Genomic DNA, 18,677 nt, shown 5'->3' with positions numbered 1-18,677 from the left:
TCAATGGAAAGAAGTATGGATTAGTGATTGTTGATGACTACAGTAGATGGACTTGGGTAAAATTTCTAAGAACAAAAGATGAAGCTTATGATGAGTTTAGCATCTTCTGCAAACAAATTCAAAATGAAAAAGGCTACACTATTTTAAAAGTTAGAAGTGATCATGGTAGAGAATTTGAAAATGAACCTTTTGAAAACTTTTGTGAAAAATATGGCATCTTGCATGAATTCTCTTCTCCTAGAACTCCTCAACAAAATGGGGTTGTAGAAAGGAAGAATAGAACTCTGCAAGAAATGGCCAGAACCATGATGCATGAAACTAATGTAGCAAAATTTTTATGGGCAGAAGCTGTAAACACAGCATGTTATGTTCAAAATAGAATCTATATCAGATCTAAATTGAACAAAACTGCTTATGAATTGTTCAAAGGAAGAAAGCCTGACATTTCTTATTTTCATCAATTTGGATGTACTTGTTACATCTTAAACAACAAAGTCCATCTAAAGAAATTTGATGCTAGAGGTTATAAGGGTATCTTTATAGGATATTCTGAACGCTCAAAAACATACAGACTGTATATTTCTGAAACACACACTGTGGAAGAAACTATGCACGTCAAATTTGATGACAAAGAGCCTGACCAAGTGTCAGAGTTTGTGGAAGGTTTGTCTAGATTTCAGGTATCAGAGGATCAGTATTCAGATATTCCAAACTACTCAGAACATCCATTCTCTGAAGAACCTCTGAACATAACAGTTCCTACAGACTCTGAACAACAAAGAACTGAAGCAACTGCTGAACCTGCTGTTGATGAGTCTGAAGATGATGAGCCCCCAAGAAACACTTTCAAATACAAATCATCACATCCAGAGGAACTGATCTTAGGCAACAAGGATAGTCCAAGGAAGACAAGATCTCAACTGAGAAATGAGGAATCTTTAGTTGGTCTTATCTCAATGATGGAACCTTCAAAGATTGATGAAGCTCTGAAAGATGATGCTTGGATTGTAGCAATGCAAGAAGAGCTGAATCAATTTCAAAGGAATGATGTATGGACTCTAGTGCCCAAACCTTCACACAAGAACATTATTGGAACAAAATGGGTATTCAGAAACAAGCTGAATGAACAAGGTGAAGTGGTAAGAAACAAGGCTAGATTGGTTGCACAAGGTTATAGTCAGCAAGAGGGGATTGACTATACTGAAACCTTTGCACCAGTTGCTAGACTTGAAGCTATCAGGTTACTTCTATCTTATGCTGTTAATCATGGAATAACTTTGTATCAGATGGATGTTAAGAGTGCCTTCTTAAATGGTTTTATTTCTGAAGAAGTGTATGTTAAGCAACCTCCTGGCTTTGAAGATGTCTCAAACCCAGAACATATTTTCAAATTGAAGAAATCACTGTATGGTCTGAAACAAGCTCCAAGAGCTTGGTATGATAGACTCAGTAATTTCCTTCTTGAAAAGGGTTTTGAGAAAGGGAAGGTTGACTGCACACTCTTTAGAAAAACAACCAAAGAAGACATTTTAATCATTCAAATTTATGTTGATGATATTATCTTTGGTTCAACTAATGCTTCCTTGTGCAAGAATTTTTCTAAGATAATGCAGGATGAATTTGAAATGAGCATGATGGGAGAATTGAAATTCTTTCTTGGAATCCAAATCAATCAGAAGAAGGAAGGAACTTATGTTCATCAATCAAAATATACCAAGGAACTTATGAAGAAGTTCAACCTAGATGATTGCAAAATAATGAACACTCCTATGCATTCAACTACCAACATGAGCAAGTCAGAAGATGAAGGAAAAGTAGATCAAAAGATCTACAGAGGTATGATTGGTTCCTTACTCTATCTGACAGCCTCTAGGCCAGATATTTTATTCAGTGTTTGCTTATGTGCAAGATTCCAGTCAGATCCTAGAGAATCTCATCTTACTGCTGTAAAGAGAATCTTTAGGTATCTGAAAGGAACAACTAATCTTGGACTTCTCTATAAGAAATCCAATGATTATGTGCTAAATGGATTCTGTGATGCTGACTATGCTGGAGATAAAATTGAAAGAAAATCCACAAGTGGCAATTGTCAATTTGTTGGTGAAAACCTTATCTCCTGGGCTAGTAAGAGACAAACTACTATAGCTTTGTCTACAGCAGAAGCAGAATACATTTCAGAAGCTAAGTGTTGCACACAACTACTCTGGCTAAAATATCAGTTAGAAGATTATCAGGTAAGCAGTCACAATATTCCTTTATATTGTGATAATACTGCAGCCATTCATTTATCTAAAAATCCTATCCTACACTCTAGAGCCAAACATATTGAAATCAAACACCATTTTATCAGAGATTATGTTCAGAGAGGCATTATAGATATTAAGTTTGTTGATACTGAAAATCAATGGGCTGACATATTTACTAAAGCTTTACTTGTTGAAAGATTTGATTTTATAAAGAAACATCTGAACATGTTTTCAATCTCTGAATGAAAATTTTTTTTTGGCAATTAAAGTGTAAGAGGTTATGTATATCAGAACTTATGATTCAGAACATCTGAAACACAAGCTCTGAAGTACTTAACTCTGATAGAGAATTTTAAATACTCAGAGGCTCTGAATTATTTTAGTGGAAAACGTTTAGCATTCGCTGCTGAACAGTTGTCCATTAAAATAGCAGTTACCGAGTAAATTTCTGCACGTGGTCTACGTGTGTCAGGTAGTGGGTGGTTAATGATGATTTTTAGTATTCATATATTTGTCAATAAGCGTAACTTCCCAAATTTGCCATTTTTGTGTTAACTGTACGCATTTAAATAAAACTTACACAATACACTTGCACACTTCTCACTCTCACAACCTACACTTTCTTTTCTCTCTAAACCTTCAACCAAATTTTCTTTCTCTCTCATTAGCTCCTACCCTTACCTAAACTCCATCATGGCTGGTTCTTCGTTTTCTTCAACAACAAAGATTCCTCCGTTTATGTTCAGACATCTTCAGATTGTTGGGAACGAGATGGAATTCCCAGAATCTCAACTGACGTTACTACCTGAGAAGATGGTCGATTTTGAAAGTCTAAAGGAAAATGGGTATGATGTGAAGCCGTACTTCTCTGCTCAAGGATGGAATAAGTATTTCGATATGTTGAATGGTCCCATTTATCCAGATCTTTTGAAGAAATTCTGGATGAAAGCAAGAGTCTTTACAAAGGTTGAAGCTAAGCAAGAAGAACTTGCAGCAATCGAAAGAGATCCTAGTCTGAAAGGAAAAACTAGGAAGGAGATGGGTCTATTAGAGTTCACTGGTACACAGATTAGGTCTAACATCTGTGGTATCAATCTTACCTTCTCTCCAATTCACTTCAATGCTTTGTTGGGTTTGGACAACTCTGGTTTGGTGCTGGATGATTTTGAGAAGGATACAAGATTCAGAGACGAACTTCTGCACAGGATGTGCATTGATATGAAGTTAAAGGGAAAAGTTAAAGGATTGACAGATGAGTGCAGGGTTCTATTCAAGATTATTTTGTCAACTATCAGTCCAAGAGTTGGTGGTACTGATACTATTTCATGGCCTCATCGTCATTTAATTTACTTTCTTCTGACTGAAAGGAAAGTAAATCTGGGTAAATACTTCTTTGAGAGGATCTGTGAAGCCATCTTCTCAAGCAAGTCTCAGAGGAAAACAACCATTGTTTATCCTAGACTGCTTTCAGATCTTCTCTTCCAAGGTCACATTGTTCAGAATCTGAAGAAGTTCTATCCAGAACTTATGGCTCAGAAGCTCTCGCCAGAAGTTCTGAATGCAAGCTTCTTAACAAAGATGCACTTAATCGACACCAAGCTGGTTCAACCTAAACAAGAGTTTAGAGTTAGTCTGGAAGATCGCCTGTATGTGGATGGATATCCAGTAATCTCTGAAATGGATGCTGAGCACATCATTCAAGATTATCTGAAAGTTCTTAAGGATGAAGGTTATACTGTTGATAGGAGTATGGTTCCAAAGGCTCCAATAAACATGTATAAGCCTAAGAGGAAACCTAAGAGGAAAACTGATTCTCAGGATGAACAAGTTAAGCCAGATCTTCTCGCTCAGAAGAAGGTTAAGGTTGAGCAATCTATGGCTGAACAAAGAACCAAGAAGAAACATGAGGATGTTGCTAACAAGGCTGCTGAAGCATCATCTAAAAAGCCAATCATTATTGAGGAGGACAGCTCATCAGATGAGACTAATTCTGATGATGAGACTGAATCTGATGAAGAGACTATTGGTGCCAAGCTTCGTTCAAGACAAGTTCCTGATCCTAAAGGTAAGTCTCCTAAGTACATTTTTAATGAAGCTGAGATTGGAATAGGGTTTACCAAACCGCTTAGAACCATTCTTCCCAAATCTACCAACATTTCAACTTCTGATAACCCCCTCTCTGAGCTAGAAAAACATCTTAGCCCTGACCCCCTCAATAATCAACCTTTCACTCATGAAACCCACAAATCTTCTTCACCTTCTAAAACAAAATCACCTCAACCTCAACCCCAACCACAAAAAGAATCACCTGACATTCCACCATCTAAACCTCAACCAGATATTCCAACTGCTGAACAAACCTCTCCCACCAAACAACCTTCTCCACATAAATCTCCTGAACCAACCTCTGAACACAAATCTCCTGAACCATCACCTGAACACATATATCCTGAATCAACATCTGACATCTCATCTCCTGAATCAACTCCTGAACCCAATCCTAATCCACGCATTCATTCTTGTGCCCCTAAACCTTCAGAAGCAGAAGTTGTCATCATTGACAACCCTGCTAATGAATCAACAAAACACTCTCCCATTCCCAATATCTCACCCTCATCCTCTGACTCTTTTGGTAACCTCTCCAATCAGCTTTATGATGATTTACTTAGGTTATCACACTTTCAGGACAGGTTTTTGGTGTGTCCCTCTGATGTGGATATAGAGGTGTCACTTATTAAGGCTAAAATCTGCAATGCTCTGGATGCAATGGGTGATGAGATCAAGACTGTGATTGGACAACGGGATTTGGATATGGTACATCTGCTGAAGGACAGCTTAGCAAGAGCTAGTTTGAAAAGACTGATTGGGTTTAACCATGAAGAGCATGAGCGTGCTAAGCTGGCTGCTATTTCTGCTACTGCAAGGCATATGTCTGCTTTTAAGGAATGCTGGGTGGATTCCAAGCTTTTCAAGAGCCTTGAGGATCAAAGGATTGAGAATGAACGTCTGGCTGAAGCTGCTGCAAGAATTGCTGAAGTAATTCCTGAGCTGAACCAAGAGGATGCTCCAGATGCTGATATTCTGATGATTGATTATCCAGAGGAAGGTGAACCCTCCTCTGATAAAGGCAAGGCACCTTTGGTTGAAGATCAGGCACCTTTGGTTGTAGATCAGCTGCAGATTCTTCAAGAAGCTCTGAGGGAACAACAAGAAGGTCTGGAAAGGCAAAGGACAACTCAACTCAATTTGGAATCTAAAGTGGATGGTCTAGTTTCCAACGTGGGGTCTCTGAATGACAAATTTGACCAGCTCTTAGCCTTTCTCAAAAAACCTTAGGATTCTTTGCACCTTATGTTATTGATGTTTTCTTTACTTTATTTCTGTATTGTCTGAACAATTTTATTTTGGATTTTAACTTAGTTATGTGGTTTGTTATTTTTATGTGATAATTTTTTTGATAAACAAGATAATAAGAACACAAGCTGAATTTAAAAGAAAATTTTTTATTGATGCTCTAACAATGTTGAGTACATTGGTAAAAAGAAAAAGACGACCTAATCCTAGTCAGATGGATAATACTCAGAAGAAATCTCAGATTTCTCCTCAGCATCCTCTGATGAAATTTCTATGGGATCTGGGTTCTGCTCTTCTTCTTCTTCTTGTTCTTCTTCTGGAACATAGCCAGCCAAGAACTCAACATAGTCAGCGTCATCTTCATTTTCCTCAGCTTCAGAATCTGATGAAATGATTATAATCTCAGCATTTTGTGGTTTCTTGTTGTCTTCTTTATCTTTCTCATCTTTTTCGCGTTCTTCTTCTTCTTTCTTTCTCCGAACCTCTGCAATACGTGAACTAAACCTTCTCATTCTTCTTGATTCTTCTTGATATACTTGTTTATTATTGTTTTTGTGTGAAGAATGTATGTTAACTCGTTCACCTTTTATAAACCCTTTAGCGCGTTGTTTTTTGTTTTTGAAATAAATTCACCTTTGTAACAACCACTCTTCTTCTTTGACTGTCTTGGTTATCTAAATTTTTTTTACTTTTTGATAATGACAAAAGGGGGAGTAGTTACGCATTAATTGATAAGTGATAAGTTTCAAAGCTGAAACCACGCTCACGCTTTTATCCATTAAGTTAAAAGTTGTTACTTTTAAGTTGTTTTACGTATTTCAATGTGGAGACTAAGTAAGTTGAAACTGAAATAAATTTCATAAGTAAGGATAAGTTAAGAGTGCAATTTTAACTTAGCCTTATGAGACTTAGGGGGAGAGCTTGCAAACCTCTCACTCTGAAGAAAGATATGAAATTTGTTTTATTCCAAATTATCTTAATCTTATACTAAATTAAAATATCATGGATAAAACTTAAAGCTTAGGCTTTAAGGAGTATCAATCTTAGGGGGAGCTTGCAAACCTCACAAACCTAAGAGAAACATGATAAGTTGATTTAACAACAATTGTCAATTAATACTTATGTTTGTCATCATCAAAAAGGGGGAGATTGTTGGAACAAAATTGATTTAAAAATGTTTGCCCCTAAATCTATTAAGGTTTTGATGATAACAAAGTATTAATAAACAATTGGAAGGACTAAAAATTTAATTTAAGTGTGCAGGACTTAGATTCAATTAAGCTCTGATTAAAGATCAGAGGATAAGGACTTCAGAAGTTTGTAAGCGTTCAGAAGATTGTGAGACTCAGAAGTTGTTATCTTCAGACGATGAAGTCTTCAGAACTTCTTAAGGTCTAAGCTTCATCAAACTCTGATGATCTTCTTGAAGTTTGTAAAGATTCTCTTTTGCAAGTCAACTCTTCTACCAATGAAGAAAAGGACCTTTCAAGCCTGATCAGAACAACTAATCTCTTTCTGTCTGTCCTCTTTTGAGAACGTGGGTCATCAGTTGTGTTAGCTGAATAAGGAAAGTCTTCTCTGCAGTAGTCAAAGTACCTGAAACTCTTTCTCAGTTTTAGATACAACCAAACTGCATCAAGACAGGCTGCTTGAAGACAAAAGATTATCTACTTCAACGGTCTTCTTTGCAACGACTCTTTTCTAGTCGTATATATACTAAAGGAATCAGTTGTAATAATTATCAAGGATTACTAACACGCACGAACAAACTCTGAATTCCTCATACAAAGCTCTGAACCTCTGAACTGTGTTGTTGCACTTTTAGTTCAAATATTTAGTATTTGTTCTTCTAGGTTCTGATTAAGAGCTGTTGTATAAATTCTATTATTCATTACATTGTGGTGAAGTCTCTTGCTTGTGTGCTTGAGCATTGTGGTGAAGTCTCTTGCTTGTGTGCTTGAGCATTGTGGTGAAGTCTCTTGCTTGTGTGCTTGAGCAGTTGTAATCTTGTGTGATTATAGTGAAATCCCTTGGAAGTGCAAGGGGACTGGACTACTCTCGTTTTGTGAGAGGAACCAGTATAAATTGCTTGTGTGATCTCTCTCTCTCTCTCTGAACTTGTTTTATTGAGTTTTTTTATCCGCTGCTGTTGAAGTTAAGTTAAGAACTTGAAAAAGTTTTAAACTTGACTAAAACACAATTCAACCCCCCCTTCTTGTGTTTTCACACCTTCATCCAAAGCACTACTTCAATATAGTAAAAATATAGTAAAAATATTTTGAAATTTGTGTATTTAATATTAGTAAAATATAAAAAGTCATATTTCCAATATAAAAGTTATATCTTTTATATTTTTAATTAGTACTACTTCGAAACACTAGTTAACATGATCTTATTTTATTAATAAACTTACTTTTTTTAAATAAAAAAATGAAGTTTGTATTTTTAATAATAAAGTCTCGATTCAGTTCGCAGGAGAAAACACATCTTATTCATCAATTTTTTTGACAAAAATAAATCACTAGTAATCTGGTAAAAACTCAAAGGGGGTTGTATTATTGATTAAATGGTGTGATTACACTTGGTTCAATCCCAACAACCCTGGGAGTTTTATAAGTCAGAAAAAGGATTAGAACATAGGGGGTTTGTATTATTCAAGATTGATAAGGGATACAAGTATGAAAAAATTGATTAACTTTACAAGAATGAAAGAATTGTCTCTTTACAAGAATGAAAGTATGGTGGTTTCTCCGAATGAGTCTCCCTGTAGAATCAGTAAAAAAAATCCTCTCTTTCTTCTCTTGAAACAGACCCTATTTATAGGCAAAAAATCTCCTCTTGTTTCTTAAGTAACTGCCTTGCTTGGAGAGGAAGTCATGGGTAGTGGGTGGTTTATTTTCCTTCTTCTCCAAGCTTCTTCCTTCTTCTCCAAGTTTCTTCCTTCTTCTCCAAGTCATGGTGGATCATGCTTATCATGTGTTTTTCATGGTTGTTTTCATGCTTCTCCTTTAGATGCTCCCATTGGGCTTTTTCGTATTGGGCCTTAACAAATCACACCCTGGTCCATGGCCCGGTACACAGCCCCCCAAGCACGAGGCTTCAAGAAGGCGAAGTGCTTTTGAATGAAGTAACTTGGCGATTATTATGTCTCGGCGTGGTTCTATGTCGCCTATTTGTTGCTGACTCATACTCTTTGTTTGCTTGTCGCCTTGTCCTTCCTTTTGTTGTTTATATTTCTTAGATAATTTGTACGCCCTTCTATGACTTTTGAATATCTTGATGTACGCCATTTGTGGCTTTGAATATTGTTGTCATTGTTTCTTGGCGACTTTGAGCAAGTTGGCAAGTCGCCCTTCCTCTTTTTTCATTGTATTTGCATTTTCAAGTCAGCGTTGTCACCAATCTCGCCTCTTCATCTTTCGCGGATCGCCTTTCCTTCTTGGAAACGAATTGAAACTTTGTGGCTAGTCACTTTGTTAGTCTGTGCTTCTGCTTCTTCTACTCGACATACGTTTCTTATTTTCTTTTGACATTCTATATTTGAAGATTGTAAGTAGTCTAGCGTAATATGTCTCGCCACTTCTTCGTTGTAGTTGATTTTCGTACTGTCAGGTTTGCACGCCTTATTTTGTAACTATTGTTTCTTTGGAGATTTAGAAAGAATTGGCGCTGCTCGGAGTTGCCCTTCCACTGTACTTTGTGTTTGGTGTTGAAAATAATCTCGCCTTTGAAATTTTTAACTTTGCACCTGCAATGTCTTTAGCACCTTAAATATAATTATATATCATTTATGAATAACTTTATACCTGTTGCCTTTTTGGCGATTGTAGCTGGTATGGCGATATGTCGCCTTGTTACGCTGCATGACGAGCGATTTGGTTGTGTCCTTCTTGCTTTTGGAATTTTATGACTTGACGTGTAACACCCTAACCCATACTACCCTTAAAAACGTAATTTTAAAAACTTTTCAACAAGTGTAAAGGCAGAGTGCCACGCGGTAATTAAAACACAAGCATACACACAGAGCATCATGAAATTTAACATGAAAAGCAACAGCGGATTCCAACCAAACCAAGCATGCATATATATACATATATATATACATAAGCCATATTCATCCCTAAGGATGTCACTTATACAAGAACTAGCATATCAAAAAGTAACACCGATATACGATGAAAGCCAAGCGAAATCCCCGACTCGATGTTACATTACCAGAGCATTTACTATTTACAAACTCTAGTCAAAAGCTAGCACTAAGAGGAGTAATCTATGCTAAGTCTCCTCACCAAAAGGTACTTCAACACCACGCTAGAACAGCAGTCTAAACGTCGGCACAATCCTCAGCCTGAATATCTGAACCCCCAAAGGTCCAGCAAATAACACAAAGCAGAGAGTTAGAAAACATAATCGCATATCATACGAGCATAAGAAAGACCTTACACTTTCGAACTACATCATACATATTCTAACTCACGCCAAAACATCGCACTAAGCAATTATCAATTAATAAGGTTCAACACCATTCAACCAAATAATGTCACTTACCATTTATCAAATATATGCGCATTTACCCTAAGGTATCTAATGCCAATTAATTCACTGTCATGCCATCCCTAGACATAACTAAATGCATGTGGTACCAAGATGTCACACCAACGGTGGACCAAGAACAGTTTTATATCATGCTGGATATGTCGGAACTTACCGAACCATCTTATCTCCCTTGGATAAGCCAACACAGTTTTATATCCTGTTGGATAGCAACTCCGGACTCATGGATTCATCTAATCCGATCCTCGGCTTCATTATGGACACATAATCCATTTTCGTTATTGGAACCCAAGTTTCCAATGTTCACATACAATCATGAATGCATGTATGCATACACATATCAACCATGTGATATTCTCTAGCTCGAAGCTACTCTTTTATGAATGCGAGAACACAAATCCTAACACATTCACTTAACATTGCACATTAATGCCAAAACATAACATTGCTCATTTTAAGCTACAACTTATTGCATACACGTTTTTCATTCATATAACGATTAACAATAAGCATTAACAGTATCAACATGTATCAACAATCATGTAAGGATACCCTTAAACCATGTTACAAGTGCCTAATCACACTTACAAACATCAACAAGAATTGCTGTCACAGAGGCCTTCGCTAAGCGAAGCCTTAGCGAGACATGGCGAACCACACCAGGAAGTCACCTGCTCATGGCGAGCATTGGCGAGCTTCAACGAACTATTCGCTGAGCGAAGGCTTAGCGAGCCTACGCGAACCTCACCCGGAAGTCACCTGCTCATGGCGAGCATTGGCGAGCTTCAGCGAACCTGTTCGCTACAGCGAACTCCTGGTCGCTTAGCGAACCACACCAGAACAGAATATCTGTTCTTGAGTTATCTAAGGCGGTTTAACCTTAAATCAACTCAAAAATTCATCCAAACATGTTATAAATTCATATAAACAGCCATTCCAAGCATATATGGTATCAAGGAACATTAATCATCCCTTCCAAACATCCAAATACCTCTAACAATCAAAATCATGCCAATTACTTGAGTTTTAAGCAACTTTCATAAACTTTTTCAACATGATCCAAACACATACATATTTATCATGAAATCAAACTAGTGATTAACACATACAAAGTGATGATGAAGAACATCATACTCACATACAAAAGCTTAATCAAAATCTAAAAGAAATTGAGTGGGAGAGTTCGGGAACGGAGACATAGACAATCTCCCCTCTCCTTACCACTCAAGAATCATGAATTCTAATCTCTTACCTTAAGCAAAGATGATGATCCAAGCCTTCTCTTGCTCAAGCTTTCTCTCTTGATCAAACCCTAGCTTAGCTCTATGGTTTTGCTCTTGCTCTACTCACTCAAAGCTCAAAGAAATGAAGTTATGATACTATTCATATGTTTGACTTGCTACTTATACTACTTCTCATGTCATGAACCAAGCCCAAATGGCTTAGGCCCATGCCTCTCACGCCCCTTTAAGCCCAAAACAAGGTTCTCGCGCCTAATAACTTACGTTCGGCTAAATAATTATTCGTCGCTCACTAAAATAATAAAAGCCAATTAATAAATAAAATACATTTAATAAAATATACGAATACGAAAAATGGGTCGTTACAATCCTACCCCCCTTAAAAGAATTTCGCCCTCGAAATTACCTAGAAACAGATCGGGATAAGAATCTCTCATCTTGCTTTCCAACTCCCACGTCGCATTCTCACCAGCCGGTCCTCCCCACACGACTTTCACGGATGCAATCTCTTTGTTTCTCAACCTCTTCACTTCTCTTCCTTCGATTCTCAAAGGCACAGTCTCGATGGTCAAGTCATCCCTCACTTGAACATCGTCCGATTCAATCACGTGTGTCGGATCAGACACATACTTGCGCAACTGTGATACATGGAAAACATCGTGCAAATTCGCCAATGATGGCGGTAATGCAATCCTATACGCAACTTTCCCAACTCGCTTCAAAATCTCAAACGGCCCAATAAACCTCGATGTCAACTTCCTTGACTTCAACGCACGTCCTACTCCAGTAGTCGATGTAACTCGTAGGAATACATGATCCCCCTCTTGGAATTCAATGTCCTTCCTCCTCTTATCATGATAACTCTTCTGTCGACTCTGAGACACTTTCATCTTCTCACGAATCATCCGAATCTTCTCTGTTGTCTCTTGTACAATCTCTGGTCCAAGAATTGCACTTTCTCCAGTTTCATACCAACACAGAGGTGTCCTACACCTTCTCCCATACAAAGCCTCAAACGGTGCCATTCCGATACTAGAATGGTAACTGTTGTTGTATGTAAACTCTACCAACGGCAAACAAGAATCCCAATTCACGTTTTGCTCCAAAACACACGCCCTCAACAAATCCTCTAAGGATTGTATCGTCCTCTCCGACTGACCATCTGTCTGAGGATGATAAGCTGAACTCAACCTCAACTTCGTTCCTAAAGCTTCTTGCAAGCTTTCCCAAAATCTAGAAGTAAATCTCGGATCTCTATCCGAAATAATACTTGTTGGAATACCATGTAGCTTCACAATCTGCTCTACATAAATCTCGGCCAACTTAGGCACCAAAGTACCTTTCCTGATAGCAATGAAGTGAGCACACTTCGTCAGACGATCTACCACTACCCAAATCACCTCGTTACTTTTCTTGGTCTTCGGTAAACCTCCCACAAAATCCATTGCAATACTATCCCATTTCCATTCGGGTATAAACATTGGTTGCAACAAACCAAACGGCTTCTGATGTTCAATCTTCGATTTCTGACAAGTTAAGCATGAATAAACAAATTCAGAAATTTGCCTCTTCATTCCCGGCCACCAAAACAACTTCCTCAAATCCTGATACATCTTGGTTACTCCAGGATGAATACTCAAACCACTTCTGTGACCTTCTTCCATGATCATTCTCTTTAATTCGGGTACATCCGGTACACAAACTCTTCCTTGAAATCTCATGACTCCACCTTCGTCAATCTTGATATTGGTCTCCTTGCCTTCATTGATGAGTACCATCTTCTCCATCAATTTCTTATCCGATTTCTGGCGTTCCTTAATATCTTCAAGAAAAGGATTCGTCAATCTTAACATTCCAAGCTTCACACTTGTAGAAGTAACCTCGCACACAAGACTCAAGTCTCGGAATTCTTCAATCAACTCTAACTCTCTCACCATCAATGATGACATATGCAAAGTTTTCCTACTTAATGCATCGGCCACTACATTGGCTTTTCCGGGGTGATAACTCAATTCAAAATCGTAGTCCTTTAAGAATTCGAGCCATCTTCGTTGCCTCATATTCAACTCCTTCTGGTCGAATAAGTACTTCAGACTCTTGTGATCACTAAACACTTCAAACCTCGATCCATACAAGTAGTGTCTCCACACTTTCAAAGCAAACACCACTGCGGCTAACTCCAAATCATGCGTTGGATAGTTCCTCTCGTGAACCTTCAGTTGCCTTGAAGCATATGCTACCACATTACCCCCTTGCATAAGCACTCCGCCAAGTCCTAACTTCGAAGCATCGCAATACACGACGAACGACTCCTTGGCATCAGGTAAAATCAACACGGGTTCAGTAGTCAACCTTCTCTTGAGCTCTTGGAAACTCTTCTCACAAATACCATCCCAAACAAACGCTTGATCTTTCCTCGTCAACTTGGTTAACGGTAAAGCCAACTTTGAAAAACCTTCGATGAATCTTCTATAATAACCGGCTAAACCAAGAAAACTTCTAATCTCTGAAACAGATTCCGGCGTTCCCCACTGTGACACAGCGTCAACCTTCGCAGGATCTACCGCGATTCCTCCACTTGAAATTATATGCCCTAAGAAACTCACCTCTTTCATCCAAAATTCACACTTCGACAACTTGGCATACAACTTCTTCTCCTTCAAGACTTGCAAAACAATCCTCAAGTGCTCTTCGTGCTCTTCCTCGGATTTTGAGTAAATCAAAATGTCGTCGATGAACACCACCACGAATCTATCCAAAAATGAATGGAAAATTCGGTTCATATACTCCATGAAAACTCCAGGTGCATTGGTCACACCAAACGACATAACTGAATACTCGTAGTGCCCATACCTCGTCCTAAATGCAGTCTTAGGTATGTCTTCCGTCTTCACTCTAATCTGATGGTATCCAGATCTCAAATCGAACTTACTAAACACACAAGCTCCAACTAGTTGATCCATCAAGTCATCTATCCTCGGAAGTGGATATTTATTCTTGATCGTCACTTTGTTCAACTGACGATAGTCTATACACAATCTCATGCTTCCATCTTTCTTCTTCACAAGCAATACCGACGCTCCCCATGGCGAAACACTCGGTCGAACAAACCTCTTCTCAAGCAGCTCTTCAAGTTGCTTCTTCAACTCATTCAACTCTGACGCTGACATTCGATACGGCGCCATCGATATCGGACTAGTTCCAGGTACTAGGTCGATAGAAAACTCTACCTCTCGCTTTGGAGGCACGTCAGATATATCATCCGGAAACACATCTGGGAATTCACAAACGATCGGTAACTCTTCTATCTTAACTCCTCCTTCGAGTTTCAATGATGCAAACATCATGAACATCTCGGCATGTTCTTTCAACGCTTCCGATACTTCCTTCCCGTTCATCAAATGCAAGTTCTCCTCCGGCTTCGGAAAAACAACGGCCTTCTCACGACAGTTGATATGAATTCGGTTGAAGATTAACCAATTCATACCAAAAATTACATCCATACCACTAAGTGGAATACACACTAAATCCATACCAAAGTGCCTACCAAAAATGGTTACGGGGCAGTTACGACATACTTGTCGGGTAATCACTGAACCATTAGCAGGAGTTTCTATTTCCATCCTACCCGTCATATCCGTTAAATGAATACTAAGACGCTTCACACAATCCAAAGAAATAAAAGAATGCGTCGCTCCCGTATCTATAATCGCAATTAAAGGAGTGTCATAGATGAAACACGTACCTCTAATGAGATTGTCCTCAAGGCTAGCATCCTCTCCACTCAAAGCAAACACCTTGCCCATCACCTTCTTGGGCTTCTTACAAGTCGGACTCTTGTGGCCTTCTTCACCACAATTGAAACACACCACTTTTACTCTGCAAGCCTCGGTCTTGTGGCCCAGCTTTCCACAATTCTTACACCTATCTCCCTTCTTCGGGCAATCATAAGACATATGACCCCTTTCTCCACAGTTGTAACAATTCCCATTCACCGGCTTCTTACCACCACTTGTATTCCCTTTACCGCGGTTGTCATAAGGTTTTCCGCGCTCTTGTCCTTTCCCTTTTCGGTCATTCACAGCCTTGTAGTAGTTCACCTTAGCTCTACCATCTTCATCACAGATCCTACTCTTGTTCACAAGGGTCGCAAAATCCCTTATCTGTGAAAATCCAATCATATGCTTAATGTCTGGACGTAGACCACTTTCAAACTTCACACACTTGTCGTTCTCCGCTTCCATAGTGTTGTAATGCGGGCTAAACGCACACAAAGTTTCAAACTTGACGGCATAGTCAGCTACCGTCATATTTCCCTGTTTCAACTCCATGAATTCCACCACTTTCTTGTTCTTCACATCCACAGGAAAATACTTAACCAAAAATTCTCTTTTAAACATTGCCCATGGTATAGCCATACCACCGGGTCCTAGCCTCAACTTGGCGTTCTTCCACCACACGTTCGCTTCCTCACGCAACACATATGTCCCAAGGGTTGTCTTCCCTTCCTCGGAACAATCCATTGCTTCAAAAATTATCTCAAGTTCCTCCAGCCACTTGTGAGCTCCATCCGGGTTGTAACCTCCGGTAAATGTTGGCGGTTTCTGTTTCATGAACCTTTCCAACCTCATCTCTACCTCTCTTCCAGGTTGATGATCTCTAACCACTATGTTGGTGAGTGCGGCCAAAGCCTCCGCAATCTGAGCATTCGTTCTCGCAGCAGCCATGATTCCTGAACGAATCACAACTAGACGTTAGAAAGTACTAACAGTGTTCCCTACACATGCTCATACGGGGAAAAGAAAAGTCCTAATTGGTTCACACGAACCGACCTGCTCTGATACCACTATTGTAACACCCTAACCCATACTACCCTTAAAAACGTAATTTTAAAAACTTTTCAACAAGTGTAAAGGCAGAGTGCCACGCGGTAATTAAAACACAAGCATACACACAGAGCATCATGAAATTTAACATGAAAAGCAACAGCGGATTCCAACCAAACCAAGCATGCATATATATACATATATATATACATAAGCCATATTCATCCCTAAGGATGTCACTTATACAAGAACTAGCATATCAAAAAGTAACACCGATATACGATGAAAGCCAAGCGAAATCCCCGACTCGATGTTACATTACCAGAGCATTTACTATTTACAAACTCTAGTCAAAAGCTAGCACTAAGAGGAGTAATCTATGCTAAGTCTCCTCACCAAAAGGTACTTCAACACCACGCTAGAACAGCAGTCTAAACGTCGGCACAATCCTCAGCCTGAATATCTGAACCCCCAAAGGTCCAGCAAATAACACAAAGCAGAGAGTTAGAAAACATAATCGCATATCATACGAGCATAAGAAAGACCTTACACTTTCGAACTACATCATACATATTCTAACTCACGCCAAAACATCGCACTAAGCAATTATCAATTAATAAGGTTCAACACCATTCAACCAAATAATGTCACTTACCATTTATCAAATATATGCGCATTTACCCTAAGGTATCTAATGCCAATTAATTCACTGTCATGCCATCCCTAGACATAACTAAATGCATGTGGTACCAAGATGTCACACCAACGGTGGACTAAGAACAGTTTTATATCATGCTGGATATGTCGGAACTTACCGAACCATCTTATCTCCCTTGGATAAGCCAACACAGTTTTATATCCTGTTGGATAGCAACTCCGGACTCATGGATTCATCTAATCCGATCCTCGGCTTCATTATGGACACATAATCCATTTTCGTTATTGGAACCCAAGTTTCCAATGTTCACATACAATCATGAATGCATGTATGCATACACATATCAACCATGTGATATTCTCTAGCTCGAAGCTACTCTTTTATGAATGCGAGAACACAAATCCTAACACATTCACTTAACATTGCACATTAATGCCAAAACATAACATTGCTCATTTTAAGCTACAACTTATTGCATACACGTTTTTCATTCATATAACGATTAACAATAAGCATTAACAGTATCAACATGTATCAACAATCATGTAAGGATACCCTTAAACCATGTTACAAGTGCCTAATCACACTTACAAACATCAACAAGAATTGCTGTCACAGAGGCCTTCGCTAAGCGAAGCCTTAGCGAGACATGGCGAACCACACCAGGAAGTCACTTGCTCATGGCGAGCATTGGCGAGCTTCAACGAACTATTCGCTGAGCGAAGGCTTAGCGAGCCTACGCGAACCTCACCCGGAAGTCACCTGCTCATGGCGAGCATTGGCGAGCTTCAGCGAACCTGTTCGCTACAGCGAACTCCTGGTCGCTTAGCGAACCACACCAGAACAGAATATCTGTTCTTGAGTTATCTAAGGCGGTTTAACCTTAAATCAACTCAAAAATTCATCCAAACATGTTATAAATTCATATAAACAGCCATTCCAAGCATATATGGTATCAAGGAACATTAATCATCCCTTCCAAACATCCAAATACCTCTAACAATCAAAATCATGCCAATTACTTGAGTTTTAAGCAACTTTCATAAACTTTTTCAACATGATCCAAACACATACATATTTATCATGAAATCAAACTAGTGATTAACACATACAAAGTGATGATGAAGAACATCATACTCACATACAAAAGCTTAATCAAAATCTAAAAGAAATTGAGTGGGAGAGTTCGGGAACGGAGACATAGACAATCTCCCCTCTCCTTACCACTCAAGAATCATGAATTCTAATCTCTTACCTTAAGCAAAGATGATGATCCAAGCCTTCTCTTGCTCAAGCTTTCTCTCTTGATCAAACCCTAGCTTAGCTCTATGGTTTTGCTCTTGCTCTACTCACTCAAAGCTCAAAGAAATGAAGTTATGATACTATTCATATGTTTGACTTGCTACTTATACTACTTCTCATGTCATGAACCAAGCCCAAATGGCTTAGGCCCATGCCTCTCACGCCCCTTTAAGCCCAAAACAAGGTTCTCGCGCCTAATAACTTACGTTCGGCTAAATAATTATTCGTCGCTCACTAAAATAATAAAAGCCAATTAATAAATAAAATACATTTAATAAAATATACGAATACGAAAAATGGGTCGTTACATGACGTTATGGTGAATCGCCTTGTTTTGACTGTGTGTAAGCTTTTCCTGTTGGTGGTGTTGATAATCTTGCCTTTCTTCGCTGTATATTTTCTGTTTCTGACGCCCCCTACGGGTGACGCCATGACCTTTCAACCTTGTTTTATTTTCTGTTTTTGACGTCCCCTACGGGTGACGCCAGGGCCTTTC

This window comes from Trifolium pratense, unplaced genomic scaffold (assembly GCF_020283565.1).
Source record: "Trifolium pratense cultivar HEN17-A07 unplaced genomic scaffold, ARS_RC_1.1 scaffold_89, whole genome shotgun sequence".
NCBI lineage: Eukaryota > Viridiplantae > Streptophyta > Magnoliopsida > Fabales > Fabaceae > Trifolium > Trifolium pratense.
The sequence above is the reverse complement of the archived record's forward strand: the minus strand, read 5'-3'. Positions refer to the sequence as shown.